The following is a 21,279-nucleotide window of genomic DNA, read 5'->3' on the forward strand; positions in this document are numbered from 1 at the left end:
GCCGATCTCCCAAATCATCCCATGAGATAGCGCCAGAGCTAAACAGGAAGCCGGCTGACGACCAGCCACCTAACTCGGGTGCCCCCCCCCCCCCACTGACCCCATCTGTGTACAGGCAGCTGAGTGCTTCCCGCTGCCTACGTCTGTCATCCACAGTCATCTGCCTCAGTGGCTATTCCGGAACTATCTCTTGGTCCCAAAAGCCTCTCACTTTGCCTTTGATTATACAAGAGAGCAAAGTTCTCGCTTGAACAGAATAATGCTAGGACTCATCTGGAGAACACCCCCCGGTACACCACAACTCCTTGGAAGATGGGTGGGAAAGGTGATCCACTTAGTTCACCGTAAGGACCAAAACGATCCCCTCACTTGCCGACACCTACTTATTTCCCAGCCACCTGTCCCCACCGCCCTCACCACCCCCCTCCTTCGGCTCGGGCTGTGTTTATTAAAATAACACTCTTCCTTTGGAAAGCATTTCAGACTTAAAGGAAAGATCCCTACCATGAGGTGAGCCCTACTGTGCGAGCCCTTTACCCAGGAGGAAACAGATCCAGAGGCTTGAGCAGATCCCGAAGCCACATAATTAGACAATGACTAACGTGCAGCTCAGAGCCAGGACGCCTGCCCACCGAGCCCAGCGCACCCTTGCCTTCGGCACCTCCACCAGCACTCCCACACCCATCAGCTCCTTGACTGTCCCCGGAATCTTTCTAAGATTGCCTCCATTTGCTGATGGGAAACTGAAAGACGGTGCCAGATGCAGGACCCCCGGCCTCACCCCACCAGGCCATCAGCCCCCCATAGCCTGGCCCTGGGCACGCCTGCCTGGAAGCTCATGGCCCAGCGCAAAGGCACGCCTGCCTGGAAGCTCAAGGCCCACTTGAAGGAAGACCCAGTGTTGTATTCCAGCAAGATCTAAGTCAGTCGTTGACCAGCTCACTGGGGAAACCTGAATTTAAAGGCTCTGGGCTCCCCAGTGGCCACTTCCAGAGGTAGGCGTTGCTCCCATAGTCCTCCAGCCTGTCCTCATAGTTCAGTTCCACAGGTGAGGGGACTTGTAAAAACATCGATCAAATACAACCATCCCCGAAGGGCCACGTAAAAAGGCTAAAACCGGGGATCCCTGGGTGGCGCAGCGGTTTGGCGCCTGCCTTTGGCCCAGGACGCGATCCTGGAGACCCGGGATCGAATCCCACATCGGGCTCCCGGTGCATGGAGCCTGCTTCTCCCTCTGCCTATGTCTCTGCCTCTCTCTCTCTCGACTATCATAAAGTAAAAAAAAAAAAAAAAAAAAGGCTAAAACCAAGTATAATTTTTAGAGGAGGAAGCTCAGAAATGAGGCCAAAACAAATGTTGCTGAGCTGAAGGATTAGAATAAAAGTACAAGAATAGCTGGCACAGTGAGGCACACACGCCCCGCGTGGTTCAAGGGCGTAAGAGCTCAAGGACAACTGGTCTGCGAGGGAAGGCACCGCTCAGTCCGCTCGCGCCTTGGTGCACTACCTTCAACGAGGAGTCTCTAGGGCCTTGGAGCGTCCACAGGGGGACAGACGCTCAAGCTGAAGGACGCCTGGGGACCAGCCGGTCTCACCCCCGCATTTAACAGCTGGCAGAACTGATGAACAAATAGGTCAAGTGACGTGGTCATCGTTATCTGGCTGGTCAGGAGCAGAAAAGTGACCAGAAATCAGGTGACCGCTCCAATGGCATCATCACACAGGTTTAGACACCACGTCGTCTTTCTTCCCATTCCTCTCCCTCTATACACAAGCATACATGCACGCGTGCACACGCACCTGCATGCTACACCGCAGTGCACCTGAGTGCACCTACACGCATACGTACCCGCTCCCATGCACACGTGCATACACATGCACGCACCACCTATACTCCTTCACCTGATGCGCAGGCTCCGTACGCTGCATCCCGAGCAGGCCCTCCTGAACATTCAAACGGAAATAGGATTCAGATGACCAGGCGGACCATGGGGCTTACGGGAGAACCACTGTGACCCGGGAGGGGCCTGATTTACTTTCAGCTTTGTATCTGTCGTTCGGGTAACATTTAGGCCAAGAACAGTAGCGGGCTCTAGGGTGGTTACGCGACTAATACAAGTGTTCACAAAGGGCTCAGCATGGTACCTGGTGCACAAAAGACTCCGAATCTGGTCCCAGCTGGGGATGTGTCGGGCAGAGGAGCTGGGCATAAACAGCAGGGGGTTGGAGGCCAGAAAGCCTGGCTGTGACTCCCTCTTTCCGTTCTCCACTTGGGGCAGCTTGCCCATCCTCACTCAGCCCTGGAGTTCACACATGGAAGGGCCACTCTGAGAAGTAAATGAGACGTTTGCTGCCTGACTCTGGGTCAACCAACAGTAAGTGCTACACAAACAGAAAGGGAAGCAGGTTTGCGATTTGCATATGGTGGAGAAACACAGTCCTGCCCCTTCCTCCCCCCAAATCCCAAGTAGTTTCCTCCTTGAGAGTGAGTTCCGAAATCCCACAGTGCAAAGCATTGGGTGTGGCACAGAACTGGTGTGCAGTTCACTTCTGCAGAGGGGGAGTGTTTCCAAGCCCTTTTAAAGCCCACCCAGTCAGGAAGTCTTTGCCTGGGGATTCTGAACTGACCGCAATGGGTCCTTTCTAGGTAGATATTCAGCACTTGGTCTCTACAGTTATTACCTTCCAGATATTTTTAAGTTTCTGAACATTCCCAAATCATTTCACTTGGGTTTGCTCTTCCCAAGCAGAACATAATGCCCTAAAGGGCAATAATCCCTATGCCAACTGAGAGGACACTTTGATCCAGTAGGAACTCAAAGGTCTGATGTCAGAATATTCTCTTTCCACCCTAGCCAGACCTTGAGGCAAGGCCCTGGCATCTTTTAAGAGATTCTGCTAAAAGTCACTGTTTTCCAGATGATACTCAACGCTATGTGTGGGGAAAGGTAGAGGAGGGTCCCGATCTCCGCTCTCTTCACACGCTCTGAAGACAAGCTTCTCAAAGGCCAAATGCGCGAGACCAAATGCATAGGAGGAACAAGGCAGACACTTCACAGAATGGCCTAGTCTCAAAACAATCTTAGACACTGCGGAGGTCTCACGTGCTCAGAGCTCTGCAGTCAGCCCTCAAATCTGGAAATATTAGAAGCAAGAGAAAGAGAAAGAGCCGTGTGTCGGGAGAGTCGTCTGTGAGAAGCCCCTGCTGGCAAGGATTCGTGTCCAGAAAGGCTCTGCACCCATTCCACCCATTCCACCCTTTGGCCAATGTGAGACGTTGGAACCAGACATTTGGCCTAGCCTGAGCCTCTCCAAGTTCAAGTTATAACCAACACGGAAGTGGCCTAAACTCACATGAGGCCTCTGGTTTGGGTAGGTCACAGCTCACTGACTCACGGAATCTTTTCAGGGGAAAAGTATAGGAAAATGGCAAGGATTCGGTACCAGACAATCTATGGCTCCCATGAGTTGCCCTCTTATACCCTGAAACCCTCATTATCTGAGCTGGTTGCTTAAGACACATGATCGTATTTAATTTAATCCTCACCACAATTCTTATTTCCCCAGTGAGGAAACAGCTGCTGAGAAATTAAGCAATTTGACAAGACTACACTGCTAGAAGGAGATGGAAGCCCATGCTTGACCTCAATCCAAAAGGCCCCTTTGCCATGCACCAGCTGAGGCACCTAGAACAGGCTCTTGGAGCTTTCTTTTCCTTTACAAAGAGAGGGATAATAATATTAACCTCAAGGGATTATTATGAAGATTGCATATATTAGAAGAGATAAAGAGCTTTAAATGCTCAGTAAAAGGTAGCTTCCCTGATTGCTCTGGTTACGATTTTGTTTTCTGATGCCCCGTCCCACCTGTGCTGCTCATCCCTTCATCTCTTCAGTAGGACTTCAGAGACAACAGGAGGCCGATGCCAGGCAATACAGCCTTAACACCTGTCAAGTTCTGGAAACCAATGGCCCGGTTTTCCATTCCATAAGAATGCCCCTGTGGCCTTTCACTTTTACACCGCCTTGACTGCTATCAAGCTCTTAGGCACAACCGATTAAATACATTTAATTTGTAGAAGTCTCTCCATATAATTTTAGTAACCTTTAAGTGACCTGTAGAAAAATAATAAAAGAGAAAGGAAATACTGACCTACCATTTGCTTGAACCGACATCAGTCCTGGGGTAAACCACACAGCCCCTCAAAATGCCATCATTTGAAGGTGCATTTGCCATGAGCTCCTGCACTTCTTCCCAGAGCCAGGCGCACACTGAAGATGTAATCCAAACGGAATGCGTGGGAGGGAGGTGTTAGCAGCCCTATAAATGCAGATCTCTCTTTCATCCTTACATACCAACACGAATTGAGATCTGGTGCAAATACAAGGTACTTTCATTTGAAGATCGATATGCTGGCATTTGTTTCCCTCTCTCCCAATAAAATATCTGACCCCACTCATGGACCCCACTGAACTTACCTTAGTCCACCTCTCTTTCTAGCCTTATCCCACATCTTGTTCTAGCCTCCGCTGCCACCAGCTTGAAACAAATGTGCCTCAACAGCACCTCACCCCAAACCTCCGATGCCTGCTGAGACCTCGACATGAACACAGGAAGCACAGGGGCTTAACACCCACTGCTTTTCACCCTTTGGAGGAAAGATAGACACTTCCAGAATACATTTCTTAAAGCACCTGAGGAGGCCTCAGAGAGCTGTTGTCTTCTCCAAAATGCACCTCTCCTTCCCTGTCCCCCTCTCCCGCTCCTCACTTCTGCTTCTTGGGCTCAATTCCCAAATGAACCACCTGCACGCAAGCTTCTATTTCTGGCTGTGTCTCAAGGAAACCCAGGCTAAGACAAATCATTTCCTGCAAAGATTTCAGTGATGACAGTTTTAAAATCAACAAACAGGACATGAGACCTTACAAAAAAATGTTTCTATGCCACTTCTAAGTTCAAGGAAGCAATCCGGAAAACATGGATTGAGCATTGAAATAAACAAAATTCCAGAGCATCTCAATAATTTATGTAGATGAATTAGTCAGAAATTTTGAAATAGGACTATCACCCAAATGGATGTATGGTTGTTAAAGCTCTACAAGAATGATGAAAATAAGGTTTAATTTTACTTCCCTCAAGAGAGTGAGACAAAGAGGCAAAAAAGTATCAGGTCTTGTTTGGCAATAAGCCAACAATAAGCCACATCAATGCTAAGAGGTTGTCACCACACCTGAGTTGAGATGGCTGAAATAGCTTTTGAACATACTTTACAGAAAGTTGAGACCAAAAACCCCACACTAAACAAATATTTTAACTTAGAGAGGAGGTGATTACCCTCTAAGGCATACCTGGAGTGGTGAAGGAAGAAATATTAATATCGCAATACTCCAAAAATAAACAGCACAGAGCTTGAGAAACAATTATTGTGCTTTACCAAATATACAAAATATCTTGGGAACATTCCAGAAGGACAAGGGTTAGATGCAGATTAGTATAAGCAACTAGAGGGACTGCCTACATGGCTCAGACCACTTTGGGGAGTACACCTACATGGACAGTTTATTAAGCATACCAGTGAAGATTAACCAACACACTAGAAAAATGTTCCAGAGTTTCCCAGACACTGTAGACAAATGAAGTTCAAAGCAAGACACCACAAGTAGGACGGGCCTTCAGTAACTATCCCAAAAGCTATTTGGAAAACATCGACATGGATTCTTCTGCACAGGTGTGGTAAGTAGGGAGACTACGGAGAACCTTCCCACTGTGTTCTAGGGCATGGAGTGCAAGTGTGAAATAACCAGGGATGGAGGCAGGGAGCCCTGGCTGATTAAGGTTCTCCAAGTCCTTGAATCTTCTATGCTCCAATGTCCAAGTCTTACAAAACTAGGCTGATAATAGCAGATAAAAGTCACGATGAAGGAGGAATGAGAGAGTATAATAGAAAGCTCTTTGTGAAAATAAATAATTTCATGTCTACCAGTATGAAATCTAGGACAGACACTCACTTTTGCTTTAAAAGTCCTATGTTCACAAACTCATGGTTACCAGGTGGGGAGGGATGGGTGACATAGGTGAAAGGGATTAAGAGGACACTTATCTTGATGAGCACTGAGTAACGTAGAGAGTTGTTGAGTCACTATATTGTACATCTGAAATTAATATAATTGTTAATTATATTCAAATTAAAATTTTTAAAACTGAAAAAAAACCTATGTTCACAGCTAATATGAGTCAGTCCCATAAGGAAATAAACAAATATAGACTACAAACAGCTTTTATACGCCCTTAAGCACTACAGAAGCATCCTTGTCTCATGACTGATATGAAAAGCCAGGATCCTCACCTGTCATTGAAAGACTTAAGGTGTGTACTTCTCGAGCATCACTGGAGCCCAGCTTCAGTTAGAGCACAACCTTGAAAGTAACAGGTATGAATCGATATAATTCAGGCTGGCATCCCTTTAGTTTGTAAAAATGGGCCAATGTTTCCTTGAGCAAGTTAAAAAATACACTCCATCTTTTTTCCAACAACATAGATGGATCTACAGAGTATAACGCTAAGGAAATAAGTTGACCAGAAAGTACTATTTGATTTTACTCACATGTGGAATATCAAAAACAAAACAAAAATTTAAAAAGGCAAACCAAGAAGCACACTCTTAACTGTATATAACAAATAAATGGTTACCAGAGGGGAGTATAGGGAATGAGTGAGCACTGAGCAATGTTAGAATTCTTGATTCACTACATTGTACCCTAAAACTAGTACAACACTGTATGTTAACTATGCTGGAATTAAGATTTTTAAAAAATACACAGAAACAGAAGTATAGATTATTTTTAAAAATTCCTTTTTTTAATTAGAGCTCAAATCCATCATTATAGTTGATATTCTGAAAACAAGTACATGTGTAAAAATAATAGTTCCATTTGCATAGTCTAGAAATTCAACTTAGCCAAAGCCCAGTGTTGATGATAAATCAGCAAATTGAAAGAAGTGCTTTGATCCTGTTACTGAGCATCGATGGCTGCTAAGATCACAAAACAAGAGACACGTGCCCCTGGATGGAAAAACAAATCAACAACTTTAAAGTAGAGTCTTGGGAAAAAATTATTCTGAATCTACTTGAACCTCTAAATTCAGTTACCTGGTAATTACCAGGAAGTGCATATGGAGGAACAAGCTAAAAGACACCATGTGAATGCAATCAGTAAAATCCAGAATGTGGGAAGCACTATCAGCATGCATTACAGTTTTTATCAACAAAAGAAAATGGAAGGAAAGAAATGTGAGGTAGGTGGAAATGGACTTTTAATTTAAAATGTAGCTTTTTAATTACCTTCAATTAAAAAAGTAAAAAGATGGACTTCAGCAAAGGTAAAAAGACATACCGACCAATCAAAATATGTGAAATTTATTTGAATCCTGATTCAAATATTTAAACTGTCTTAACAAATTATGACTCTGATTCTTGGCCATAACGGAGAAACTGGTACATAATATTTTTTTCTCCTCAAAACAAATAGAAAATTGCAAAAAATATATCAACTTATTTAAGACATAGGAAATCACGTAATATGATTATGATCCCTGAGTAAAGGAAACAAAGAAGCTGAGCTTTACAATCATCCTAGATTTTTACCTGAAAGCAACTTTAAAACAACAGCAAAGGGACAGGAAAAGCCAGAGGAGCTCCACAATCTCACTGAGTTGGAGAGAAACAGATCAAAGTTCAGGGAGGCCAAGTAGCTGGAATCTGTGGGGCAAAGTACTAGAGAGAATTGAACTAGCAAAGAAGAGTTCCAAAAATTTGGATGAGGGCCCCTTAAGTCTTTCACTAAATATGAATCTGTGCATTCATGGAGTAAAAATCCACAAGTCTGGACAAAGAACCAAAAAAGAACTACAATAATTCATAGTTTCTAGAGGTTTCATAGGACTGGGAAGTATACAGATTCTAACTAGCCAATAGTATACTCTGGGAAATATACAGATTTGCTAGAAAAAGCACATCTTAGTGAGAGGGCTAACTTAGCCCTAAAGTACAAACTATTCTAGAACTTCCCTAAACAGGCTTAAAAACAAGTTTGCTAAGAATCCATCAGTATCACACAACCTAATTGTCTGCCAAAACAAATTTCGAAACTCTTTAAGACAACAAAATCCAAATAATCAACAACATAAACCTCACAATGTCCTGCATCCAACTAAAAATTACTAGACATGCAAAAAATCAGCAAATTATGATTCATAACAAGAAGGAAAATCAGTCAAAAAACAGAACTGTGAATGATAGAGATGTTAAAAATAGCAGACGAGGACTTTTAACAAGCTATTACAAATATGATTAAGATTTTAAAGTAAACACGAATATAATGAGATATTTTTAAAGGATTGAATGGACATTGAAGAGAAGAAAAATACAATAATAACTGTAGGGAAGATTCCACTGGACAATCATAACAACAGATCAGATGCTGCAAAAGAAAGATCAGAGTACATGAAAACACCGCAACTGAAAATATTCATATAATAGAGAAAAAAAGACAAAACATACACACACAGAGAAACTCAGGGACCTGTGGGACAATATCAAGCAGTTAAATATATAAGTAACTGGAGTCCAAGAAGATAGAGAGTAGATGGAAAAAAAAAGTTATTTGAATAAATTGCTGAAAATTTCTCATCTGTGATACAAACAACACACCCAAAGATTTACAATGCTCAAGGATGCACAAGATGGATAAACACAAACCATAGCAAGCAACAAGCATAATCAAATTTCTGGAGACCAGTTATAAGCTGGGAATATTTTAAGTGGTCAGAAAAAAAATAACAGAGAGGGGGACATATATAATTCATACAAATGTGATAGAAAGCAGATTAGTTGTTGCTTGAGACTGAGGATGGGGAAGGCAGGTGGAATTGACTGCAAGGGGGCATAAGACAACTTTCTGTGGAGATGAAAATGTTCTAAATCTTCATTATGATGGTAGCTTTAGGAGTTTATATGTGTCAAAACTCACTCAACTGTGCCCTTAAAATAGATAAATATTATTATATGTAAAACGCATCTCAAAGAAATTGATTTTAAAGTAATGTGACATTTTAAAAATAATTAAAAATGTGAACACTAAGTACTTAATGATATTATAGAATTACCATTAATTTTGTAGATCTGATAATGGTATTGTGGTTATGTTTTTTTTTTAAAAGAATCCTTGCCTTTAGAAGTATATAGTGAAATATTTACAGATGAAATTATAAATTGTCTGAGATTGGTCTTTTAAAAAATGTAGGTGGCAGGGAATTGTGAAGAGTACAGGGAATGCAATACTGGCCATCAGCTGATATCAAAGTTGAATATTGAATATATGGAGTTCATTACACTATTTTCCCTACTTTTTAAAAAATAACTATCTGAGAAAATAAAAATAATAAAATAACTGTCTGGAAGTTTTCATAAGTTTTTTAATTGCTTTAAACACATGAATGGGGGATCCCTGGGTGGCGCAGCGGTTTGGCGCCTGCCTTTGGCCCAGGGCGCGATCCTGGAGACCCGGGATCGAATCCCACATCAGGCTTCCGGTGCATGGAGCCTGCTTCTCCCTCTGCCTATGTCTCTGCCTCTCTCTCTCTCTCTCTGTGACTATCATAAATAAATAAAAATTTAAAAAAAATAATAATTTATAAACACATGAATGATGTCATCAATTACTCATCTAAAAATTATAAACTGAGCAACTACTTTGAGAAGCTATGGGACATAAAAATATAAAATAATATTCTTATTCTTTATTATTAATTCACTAGCAATACTTGTTTCATTTATCCAAGATTAAGGAATTAGGTGGGGTCCTATGGAAATTTCAAAATGCATTTTTGAACAGTCTTAAAGACCTGAGTGTTATTCATTAAGTCCAGTTGCCTCAGGGAAGCCCAAGTGGCCCAGTGGTTTAGTGCCGCCTTCAGCCCAGGGCGTGATCCTGGAGACCCGGGATCGAGTCCCACGTCGGGCTCCCTGCATGAAGCCTGCTTTCCCTATGCCTGTGTCTCTGCCTCTCTCTCTCTCTCTCTCTGTTCTTTCTCATGAATAAATAAATAAAATATTTTTTAAAAAAGTCCAGTTGCCCATCATAACTTGTACACTCTTCTCTATTCATATAGCATCACCTGCACCAGGCTGATACATATTAATTGTAATTTGGATAATTTTCTAATTCAAAGATATAGAGTTTAAATGAGGATAAAAGGGAAAGAGAAATAATCCAGACTCCCACACAGGGAATTAAAGATGATAAAACTATGTATTGGTTATAATAGTTTCCTCAGAAGGCGCTGTTAGTTCAACAGAGAATAGCTCGATTATAGTCTTGCCTGACAACAGAGTTGGCCCCGCAGAGTTTAAGTGAATGGCGGAGGCGGTATGTAAAAACCACTAACACGTAAAAGACCTCGAGAGTTAGGAATATAAACTTAAGGTTCAATTTTACCTGTATATAAACATAGCAGTAATTTGGATATATATCTCATTTCCATAACTTGGGAAGAACGTGGTAGTTATAAGAATTCCACTAAGTTTGAAAGGGACGATTAGAGCAAATTGTCATCAGTATTATGCAAGACAGATTATTTTTCTTTTTGCAAGCAAATATACTGATTAATTCAGTGTGCATTGCCAGCATAGTCTCTGAACATTGTTATATCCAGTGTTTAAACTCTGCACATTTCATGATGCAACCTTACGTACTCCGTTAACCCTTTCCCGGTGGCCAGAGTACACCAGCAGACTAACATGCAGACTTCTGTAGGTGACAACATAGCTCCCAGCTTGGGAAGTTGAGTTCATAAGAAAGTAGCTGACAACTTTTTGAGTATACCAGTCAACGCTCAGAAGGACGAGGACAAGTCTTTTTTTCCCAACTAGCATTGAAACCTTAAGGCCAAGGCTCATGGGATCATTAATGAAAGGGATAAAGGAATCCTTGGAACAGGTTGATTCTGGCTTAGCACCAGAATCTGCCAAGAACTAACTGGGAATAATGCAGAACTCAGACTTCAGGCCATACCTAGAAAGTAAGTAATAAAGTAATGGTGTCTGTGTTAAAAATATAAGGCTATAAAGGCTATTAATGTTTTTAAGAAAGAGACCATTACTTTATGATTATTTATTGCACCTCTAAAACGAAAGTGCCCAAAGAATTTATTGTCCAAAATTGGAATATTTGTAAAAAGGGAAGAGGATCCTATTAATAATGACATGAAGACAACCAGAAACTGAGACCGTTCTGGGCAGTTGATGTGAATGATCAGACCATCTAAACCACAGAATGTTGTAATAAACAATTGATCACATACTTTTATAAGGACTCCCTACATACCACGCAACACATATTGCCAATGACCTAGCTTCCATTTCCACTGGCCAACTTCATGGTGTTCTGATGTCTCATGGCCTGATAGCGCCTCTGTTCTCTCATAATGTCGGAATACTGCTGTACCTCACATATGCGCTCCACGTCTCTGGGTCATGCTGTCTTTACATATGTCTTTGCCTCTATCTTACATGGAAAAATAGACCAGTAACAAGCAAGGTCACTCCAAGGTCATACATGGAATCAAGTCAGTACATACAAGGACCTCAAGGCCATTCCAGCCAAACATAGTCATACATTTTTATGTCTCAAATATCTCTCCTACCATCTCTGAAGTCTTAAAGTTGAGTGAAAAGTCAATATATTTCCTTCAGTGTCAGAAAATTCTTGAGCTCAATGAACCATTAAAATATTATCTTCCAAATAGGAACAATTTTATACACTGCCACAGAGCAAGCTCCAGAATATTTTGTTATTAAAAAGATAAAGTAGAGAGAACTAACTACGTGTTAACACTGTGTATATGGATGAACATATGAATACATGTGTGTTGGCTTAGATATTCTATTTTTTAAGATTTTATTTATTTGAGAGAGAGAAAGAGACAGATATAGAAAGGGAGAGCAGAAGCGGGGAGGAGAGAGAGACGCAGGTTCCCTGCTGAGCAGGGTGCCCGACGTGGGGCTCAATCCCAGGACCCGGGATCATGACCTGAGCCGGAGGCAGACTTAACCAGCTTAACTGACTGAGCCCCCCAGGCGCCAGGTTTAGATATTTTAATGGAAGTGTGGTATGAGTTGAGTTGTCTCACCAAAATTTATATGTTGAAGTCCTAACACACAGTACCTCAGAATGTGAATGTAATTGTAGATAAGGTCTTTAAAAAGGTGATTAAATCCAGGTGACTAGGTGGCTTAGTCAGTTAAGCACCCAGTTCTTGGTTTCAGCTCAGGTCATGATCTCAGAGTCCTGAGATCCAGCCTCACACTGGGCTCCCTGCTCCGGGCACAAGAGTCTGCTTGAGACTCTGTCCCCCTCCCTCTCCCTCTCCCTCAGCTCCTCCCCCAACTCATACTTGCTCGCTCCCTCTCACATAAATAAATAAACAGAATCTTTCTTAAAAAGAAAGATGCTTTTCAGAAAACTCAGGGAACACACCAACTCTGACACAACAGAGGGCAGTTCAAGCACAGATGAAACTAAAAAAAGTTCTTTTAAAAAAAAAAAGAGAGAGAGGGAGACTAAATCCAAACGGTGTCTCTAGGAAGGGCCCTAATCCAGTCTGACTAGTGTCCTTATAAAAAGAGGAAATATGGACACAGAGAGACACTAAAGGGACATGTATGCACAGAGCAAGACCAAGTAAAGATGCTGAGAAGACGCCCACCCCACTGACTGATCTTGGGCTTCCAGCCTCCAGAACTGGAAGAAATAAGTTTCTGTTGTTTAAGCCTCCCAGCCTGTGATGTTCTGTTATGGTAGTTTTGGCAAACCACTAAAAAAGGTACTTTTTTTAAAAAATATTTTTATTTATTTATTCATGAGAGACACAGAGAGAGAGGCAGAGACACGGAAAGAGGGAGAAGCAGGCTCCCTGCAGGAGGGGGTAACGTGGGACTCGATCCGGGATCATGACCTGAGCCTGAGCCAAAGGCAGATGCTCAGCCGCTGAGCCACCCAGGTGTCCCAAGAGTATTTTTTAAAACTTCAATCAGATGGTTTTCTATAAGTGGAGGAGAAAGCAAGATGGAAGAAACATGGATGAAAACTAAATTTCCCTGATTATATCTCCCATGATAGATGGACTTCGAAACTAGGTAAAAATTACATAGTTATGAAACAAACTAAAAACAATAAAGGAAATAAAAAGCAAAATGCACCAAATAATACTAAACAAATACCAAGTTGAGGGTTTAATCACTAGAGTCGGATTATCTGAAGTTACTGTAAAACTTGGTAATTTGTGTAGCTAGTGGGTTGGAGTCCCTAAAGATAAAAGGGGGGCAAGTAAAATTCAAAATGTTTTCAGTTACCACTTTGTAAGCAAAAATTGGAATTGATATTTTGATACAAAAACAGAGATGCACATTTACACACACAGGAATGATAAAGCAAGTAAGTGATTTAATTATATTGACGTGATATTCAGCACAAGAGAAAGAGATACAGATACCAAGTGAAAAACTTGAGCAAAAACCTTATAATCCTAGGGTGAATTGGAAATATCATGTATTTTCTTTAAGAAAAATGTTTCTTCCTAGCATTGTCCACTGTAAAGTCCTAGAAACAATGACCCACCCAGAAGCAACTAACACCTCTAGAACTTAGATCTTGGTCTCAATACTGTTTCTATCAACAAAGAACCAGGACTACGTGGATAAATAGAGAATTCCAGGCCAGGTATGAGGCAGGATATGCAAAGTGAGTCTATGACATCTTGTCATACTAGAAATCTAGAAGGCTATAAGTGGATTTAAACCCATCATATGTATTTAAAAAGCTGTTATTCCTGTATGTTGACAAATTGAACACCAATAAAAAATAAATTTATTTAAAAAATAATAATAAAATAAAATAAAAAGCTGTTAGTCAATGATATACTCATATAGGGGTGTGTGTGTGTGTGTGTGTGTGTACATCTTTTGCAGGATTCTACAAGAACTATCAAATTATTTGAAAACAGGTAAATAATAAGAATTAAGTGTTTAGCTCACTTCTGCACAAACCGTATTTCAAATAACAAATAGTTGATGAGGAAAAGCTTTTCTTTATAGAAGCATTCTAACTTCTAAAGAAAGAGGTAATGGAATGATAATGCTACTCCCTTGCAATCCTTGATGGCAACAGGCAATTGTCATCAACAGGCAGGTCTGCAAAGACCATGATGCAATAAGTTAATGGGGAGTTTTATAATAGATGAATCAAGCTTAGACTTAAATTCACACATATGTGAATTTGCAAAAAGAGCAACAACCGGTCATTATGAGCCTCCACAGAAAAATCCACATCATCAGTATTCTTGAAAAATAAAAATAAAAGCTGAGTTTGGTCAAGCCTCTAGATCTGTCAATTCACTCAAAATACAGGGGACAGAAGAACATGTTAACCAACACCATGTAATCAAAAAGTCCAAACTGTAATAAAAATCTACAAGACAAACAACGTGACTCAGTTAACAATTCAACTTGAATGATAAATTAAAACAATTTAAGTGATAAATTAAAAACAGGAAACGAAGATCTATAAATTCAAGAGAATTAGAAGACTTATCAACTCAACATGACGGGAGGATCTTTGGATTCTGGATCAATCAAACTAATTGTTCATTAAAAATGACACTACTGATGCAATTTTTAAAAATTCTTATTAAGTATAATTAACACGCAGTGTTATATTAGTTTCAGGTGTAAAATGCAGTGATTCAACAATTCTATGCATTATGCAGTGCTCATCATGAGGGTATTCTTAATCCCCTTCCCCTGTTTTCCCCACCCAACCACCTCCCTTCTGGTAACCAACAATTTGTTCTCTGTATTTAAAGGTCTGGTTTTTTAAAAATCTTTTTCTCTTTGTTTATTCATTTGTTTTGTTTCTTAAATTCCACGCATGAGGGAAATCATACAGTGTTTGTCTTTCTCTTAGTTTAGCATCATACCAACTAGGTCTACCTACGTTGCTGCAAATGGCAAAAATCTCATCCATTTCTACGGCTGAGTCATATTCCACTCATTCTTCTCCATTCATTCACCTATGAATGGACATTGGGTAGTTTCCATATCTTGGCTATTGTCAATAATGTCACAATAATAAACATAGCGCTGCATACATCTTTTCAAATTTGGTTTCCTTTGGGCAGCAATCCAGTAGTGGAATTACTGAATCATATGGTAACTGTATTTTTAATTTTTTGAGAAGCATCCATACTGGTTTCCACAGTGGCTTCACCAATTTGAATTCCCACCAACAGTGAACAAATGTTCCTTTTTCTTGATGTCTTTGCCATCACTTGTGATTTCTTGTGTGTTTTTTTTATTATTATTATAGCCATTTTGACAGGTGTAAGATGATATCTCATTGTGGTTTTGATTTGCATTTCCCTGATGATTAGTGATGTTGAGCATGTTTTCTTTCATATGTTGCCCATTGTATGCCTTCTTTAGAAAAATGTCTATTCAGAACTTCTGCCCATTTTTAAAATTAAATTATTTGGGTTTTTTTTTTTTTGATGTTGAGTTGTACAAGTTCTTTACGTATTTTGCATATTAACTCCTTATTGGATGTATCATTTGCAAATATGTTTTCTAGACTACTAGGGAAATTTAAATACTCATTAGATACTTGTTAATATAAAATATAAGTATTTTGAGATTTGATGATGATAATGTGGTTATATTTTTTTAAAAAAGGAAGTTCTATATTTTAGAGATATTAAAGTAATTACAGAAGAAGTAATATAGTATCTCAGATTTGATCCAGAAAAAAATTGGTTAAGGGTGGGAAGTAGGGACAGAGGAGATATAGATGAAATAAGAGTGGCTTTAAATTAGTAAATATTGATTGGGATAATGGTTACATGACATTTCATTGTACTTTTGTCTTTACTTTTGTATGTGATCGAAATCTTCCATGATAAAAAAAAATTGATCGATAATAGATAAATAGACCCTTAGACAGACAGATATTCTCTTTACAGCTCAATTACAACGTTTCCTATGTGATTTGTGAAGATGGCTTCTACCCTCTTTGAACAACACAACTGCCCCCAATTTTCTGGAAGAACAAGGGACTTTTTTTTTTTTCTTTCTGGAACATTGACTAAGGCATTAGCCACATGCTAGGTCTAAGGAGTCCAAGGAAGTTTCCCAATCCCCCAAAGACTGTTTTTGACTTTCCCAGTTTCCACCTGGAAACTTTGCTTAGTAGATTATTGCCAAGGAATTAGTCCAATGAGGCTCACAAAGATGGTCTATCTTTGCAAGATGATCTCCCCGAAGGATGTGAGGAATGAGAAAGGCAAAGAATGTAGGATCTAGGAGCTGAGTTGTTAAAATTTGGGCAAGAGTTACTTTTCTAGATTAAAAAAAAGAGACGCGACCAGTAACTTGTGCGGTAGAACAGGGATACAAACCCAAGATTATCCTTCTCCAAATGCCACACCTATCCAAAGGTAAGAATGACACAGGACCCCTCCCTCGCCTGATGAGAAGGCCTGAGTGGGACCCCTGCAAGGACCTGTTCGGTTCTGGTTGCTTGTACATCCCCTGTAGCTATCCAAGGGTACTAACTGGACCTTGCCACCTGTCCCTCTCTCACCGGGATCTGTATGACAGTGTGACGGGGTGTAAGAGTCAGAGGCACCCCATTCGGATCTCCTTTTAGAAAGCCAGTGAGGGTCTAGTTTTTCATTTGTTATAGAAAATGAGAGCCTCGGAGTTAAAAAGAGAGGACTGGACATATTCGTTGGAAAAGGAAGTTCAGTTTTACTTTCTCGGCTTTAAAGCTTAAAATCTAAACTTCAGGTAATAAGGGAAACTGGACTAGACCTGGACAAGAAGCGTTCCTCAGAGTTGGTCAGCTCTGCTGGGTCCTCTGCAGGACTCCGTGACCACAGTGGCAAAGCTGTCATCCTATTGTAATACATCATCCCAGGGGCTAGCTTTCATTTTCTGATAATATTTCATACGTAGCGCAGGATTTTGTCTCTGGATCGTAGAATCAGACAGCTTTCTCAGTGGTCTCTAACCCGTGTCATGCTGTGGCTGATGGCCTTCACATCTCATACTCTCCCTCCTCCCTCTTTCCTCAGTTTCCTTAGTTTCCTTTAGGTGCCTTCTCTCTCCTCCACCATCACTGGACCTGTCTGTCGGCCATTCCCCACTCTCCGGGCCCTACTACCTGGGGGGTGCACTCAGGTGGCCCAACAACACCTCAGTTCAGTGGAAGCCCAAGGGGTTGTGAACCCTGGACCCTCAGAAGAAACCTCAAGGATGGCCCTTGGCTTTGCACCTGGTCAGTACTGCCTGGCCAGGTCCTGGGCTTCTTTGAGTAAACCACGTCTCCGGGCTGGGCCAGAGCACAGGTGGCAAACAGACACACAAGCCCGTGTCTACGGCACAGATGTGCCAAATTACCTAGGTTTTATCCATCCACCCTTTCATGCCCACCCTGAATCTCCGCAGGATTCTTCCCAAGTGTTCAGAATCTGCAAAAGAACCAGCCAAACGATGGGGGCACGTACGGGTTACAACGGGGCACAAAGCGCTGCTGCCTGTGCGGTTTCAGGAAGGGAAGAGCCAAGGAACCGTCGCTGCCACCAGATTTCTGAGACCACGAGTCAGGACCCTCTCTGTTCCTCGACGGAGAACTCGCAGAGGTCCAATGCCAGGCACTTCCCCTCAGGGCTCTGGACCTTAGCCCACCCTCTGTGCCGGGGCTCTTTGGTTCTTGGCATTATAATGCGGCCACATGTAGAGGCCGAGGTTCCCACAGGAAAGGGCTTTTCAGTTCACCTTCTCTTCATAGCCAGAGGCCAACAGCAGCGACCAGCAGAGGTTAACAAGAAACAAGAAACCCAAATCTCCTTCCAGGTTACCCTCAGGGAATGTTATCAAGGTGATTCCACGTCCCCGCTGTGCAAAGTCTGTACGTTCTTTTAATTGGGGGGGGGGGGGGGACCATCCGTATTCCCACTCAGCGCCAATCTCCAGTCTCCCAAATGACCTGGGCCTTTTTAGGAATTAGATTACTTCCTTCCCACATCAGAATTTAGGAACTGGGATCCAAAGCACTAGGAGTCCGTTCTTGGTGTCCACCCAGAGATGCGTTACCTCCCTTCGCCTACAGCTACTTCACGGAGGCCACAGCATCGTGGAACTGTGGATTTCTCTTTGGTCATGGTTTATTCACTTCTCTCCATGGAAATTACAAGGCAAGGGGGTAAAAAACAAGCTGATGCGTCTTTCACACCTGCAAGTGTTTGGTCAGGCCCCACCCACAGCATTTATTATTAACCCATTAATAGCAGACCCCCCAACGGATTGAAAATTAGGGAGCAGAAATCTCCAACCATTTCTGAAGAACTTACCAACTAACAGAACATTGCATGTGAATTTTTATACAGTGCCTGGGCTTGAGGGTGTTGTGGCTAGAGATGTGGAGAATGGATGCGTTTCTCCAACCATTCTCATTTTTCTCAAATCTGCGCCGAGTGAATGATTTCCTTGGCCATAAGACAGCAGTTAAGGGTAGCATACCAAAATCAACCACAAAGGGAGAGGGCAGCCTTATTTCTGATCTTAATTAAAGACAAATGCGGCACGTCCTTAGCAAATGGCACAACGCGACACTCATTCTGGAGGCAAGGATGGGCATCCAGCAGTGAAGGATAAAAGGCAAAACCCTGGTCCTAGTGGGGCTTTCATTCTAGTTCCCGGGATCTTTCTGTCTTCTGGAGGTAGCCCAGGTCCTGCCATGCTCCCAGGGCCTTCTGTCCACAGTCCACCGCCAATGATCTAAGGAACTCTGAAAATAGAAGAGTTTCCTGCTGAGAACTCTCCCACCTCCACCCTTCCCTTCAACCCCTTTCAGGCTCCACGCCTGTGGACAGCAGCGCCCCAGCAGCATCCCCGCACCGAGGCAAGGGAAAGGCCTACCCCAGCGGCTGGTGCTTTCCGCCTGGGATGGGTCGGGAGGGGCCGCTCCAGCTGAGGATGGGGAGCGGGAGGGTGCTGGGTAAAAGACAGAGGACCGGGCAGTGAGGGGGGAGGTCGGCCTTCCCTGGGGGCCTGCAACACTGCTTTGTTCAAAGCCTCCCCCTCCCCATGCCCAGGAGACCCACGGCCCCTTCCCATGCACCCGCTCTGGAGCCGGGGGCGGCTGAGGCATAGGGGGCCGCAGCCATCAGGGTCCGGGTGGCTGGATGGTCACACCCCCTGGAGATGGTCAACCCAAGAAACCACACGGGCCAAGAAACTATCTGTGCGGGAGCTGAGAGAAAATCATTTGGGAGCCCCTTCGGATCAGCCCCTTTTTACAGGCAAAGAAGGTCGGAGCGGCAGCCTCAGGGTCCCTGGTTATGGGGGAGTGTCAGCAAAGCCCCGTAGGTGGTCCAGTTTTCTTCTCTCTTATGTGAACAGTATCAACAGTTCAGTGGAAGTTTCCAGAGGACCAGGAGAACAACCCCCACACACACACACCGGGGCTGGGGGCTCCGGTCAGGGGGCAGGAAGGGAGACAGGAGGCTGCTGCAGGACAGGACGGGGCGGAGGGGGCATGGGGCCCCGGGAGGAGCGCTGCCCCTAAGGTGAGTGCTGCTGCAGGTCTGGAGGGGTCTGGGCGGCCAGGTGGTGGCCCTGTGACTTCAGGCACCCAGTGGGAACTGGGGGACGGCAAAGTGAGTGCCCGCCACTGGGGTCTCAAGGGGCTCCTTGGACTCTGCAGCCAACCTGAGCTCCCACCTTCACTCACCCGGGCTTGTCGCACCCCCAAATCTGCCGCTCTCCTCTTGCCCCGACTCCTCCGAGTTCAAAGGAGGAGGACATCCACTGCCACGACTTTCATCCCGGCCCCGGGGCCTGTTCACCTGGCTGCCCTCTGGCCCCCAAACTCCCAGGGCCAGAGTGGGCAGGTCCCTAGCAGGGGGCTCACCTCCCCAAAAGAAGCCCCTGCACCCACGGCCAAGCCTTAGCGGCAGCGTGATGAGCAGACAGCAGGACAGATGGGCAGGACCCTCGGGACGGGTCCTGAGGGCACAGCGGGCTGCGTGCGCTTCGATGCAAATGCTGGAAGCTCATAAGGAGCAAAGGTGAGCTTGCACGCACTCGCAGCTCCGTCGCTGCTTCCAACAAAGGCAGGAAAAAGGAGGAAGGACCCCTGGGCGTGCGAGGGCAGCGGTTACCAGTGCGCTCCGGGGCGGACACCGCCTAGGCCCCGTCCCCCCTTCGCGGCACGCAAAGGCCCCCCCTCCCACGGGCCCTCGCCGCCGGAGGAGTCCCCTGGGGGGAGCCTCGTGCCCTCCGCCCCGCCCCGGCCCCGGGGCACACCCTCCCCGCGCCCCGCCAGCCGCCCCGGGACAGAGGGGACTCGGCCAGCGGCCAGGTGGAGGGGGCGAGAGGGAAGGGAGGGTCAGAGGCCTCTGAGCGAGCCAGAGCCCGGGTCACTGGAAAAGAAAAACGAGTTCACAATTTCAAGTCTAGTGGAGAAAGAGAGAAAGAAAGAGAGAAAGAAGAAAGGAAAGAAAAAGAAAAAATAAGAAAGAAAAGAAAAAAAGAAAAGAAAAGAAAAGAAAAGAAAGAAAAAGAAAAGAAAAGAAAAGAAGAAAGAAAGAAAGAAGAAAGAAAGAAAGAAAAAGAAAAGAATAAAAGAAAAGAAATGGAGGTCGTAAGGCAGGAATGCCTTAAGTACGGCAACTCAGTCAAGAAACTGACGCGATGATAGCTTGAGAGGATCTCTCGTATGTTTATCATGATTGCTCTTCCCTCTTCTCGTCTATTTTTCTTTCTTTTTTCTCTCTTTGTCTCTTTTTTTTCTTTTTTCTTCGAATTTTCTTTTTTTTTTTACTTTGTATTTTTTCTTTTCTTCTGCTCATAAGACACATGGTAGTGCCCGCTTGTGCTCCCATAAAGGGTCCCGGGGAGTGCCCGGCGCTGTCCTCGCGGTTGGGGAAGCTGCCGTCGGGGCCGCCGGGGCTTTGCTTTCGGACGCCGCGGGTTCGGGACCCGGGGAAGCGGGCACCGCGCGGGGGTTGGGGAGCCGCGGACCGGGGCGGCGACCCCCTCCCCCTCCCCCTCCCCGCCCGGTGCGCGGCCCGTAGCGCCTCCGCGGGGCCCCGGGCGGGCCGGCTCACACCTGGGCGCGCGGGCGGGCGGGGCGCGGGGCGGGGCGCAGGGGGCGGGCGGGGCGCG

At 43.9% G+C, this 21,279-nt stretch overlaps 1 long non-coding RNA gene across 1 annotated transcript; it reads right to left on the bottom strand.

The window, feature by feature from the left end:
* Positions 1–18,257: 18,257 nt before the first annotated feature.
* LOC119867597 lies at positions 18,258–20,270 on the bottom strand. The gene is made up of 3 exons (XR_005384107.1): positions 19,844–20,270; positions 19,030–19,104; positions 18,258–18,898 (listed from the first exon to the last, which is right to left on the bottom strand). It is a non-coding gene; the product is annotated as an uncharacterized LOC119867597 (long non-coding RNA).
* Between the last annotated feature and the right edge of the window lie 1,009 nt (positions 20,271–21,279).

This window comes from Canis lupus, chromosome 35 (genome assembly GCF_011100685.1).
Source record: "Canis lupus familiaris isolate Mischka breed German Shepherd chromosome 35, alternate assembly UU_Cfam_GSD_1.0, whole genome shotgun sequence".
In the NCBI taxonomy this organism is placed as follows: domain Eukaryota; kingdom Metazoa; phylum Chordata; class Mammalia; order Carnivora; family Canidae; genus Canis; species Canis lupus.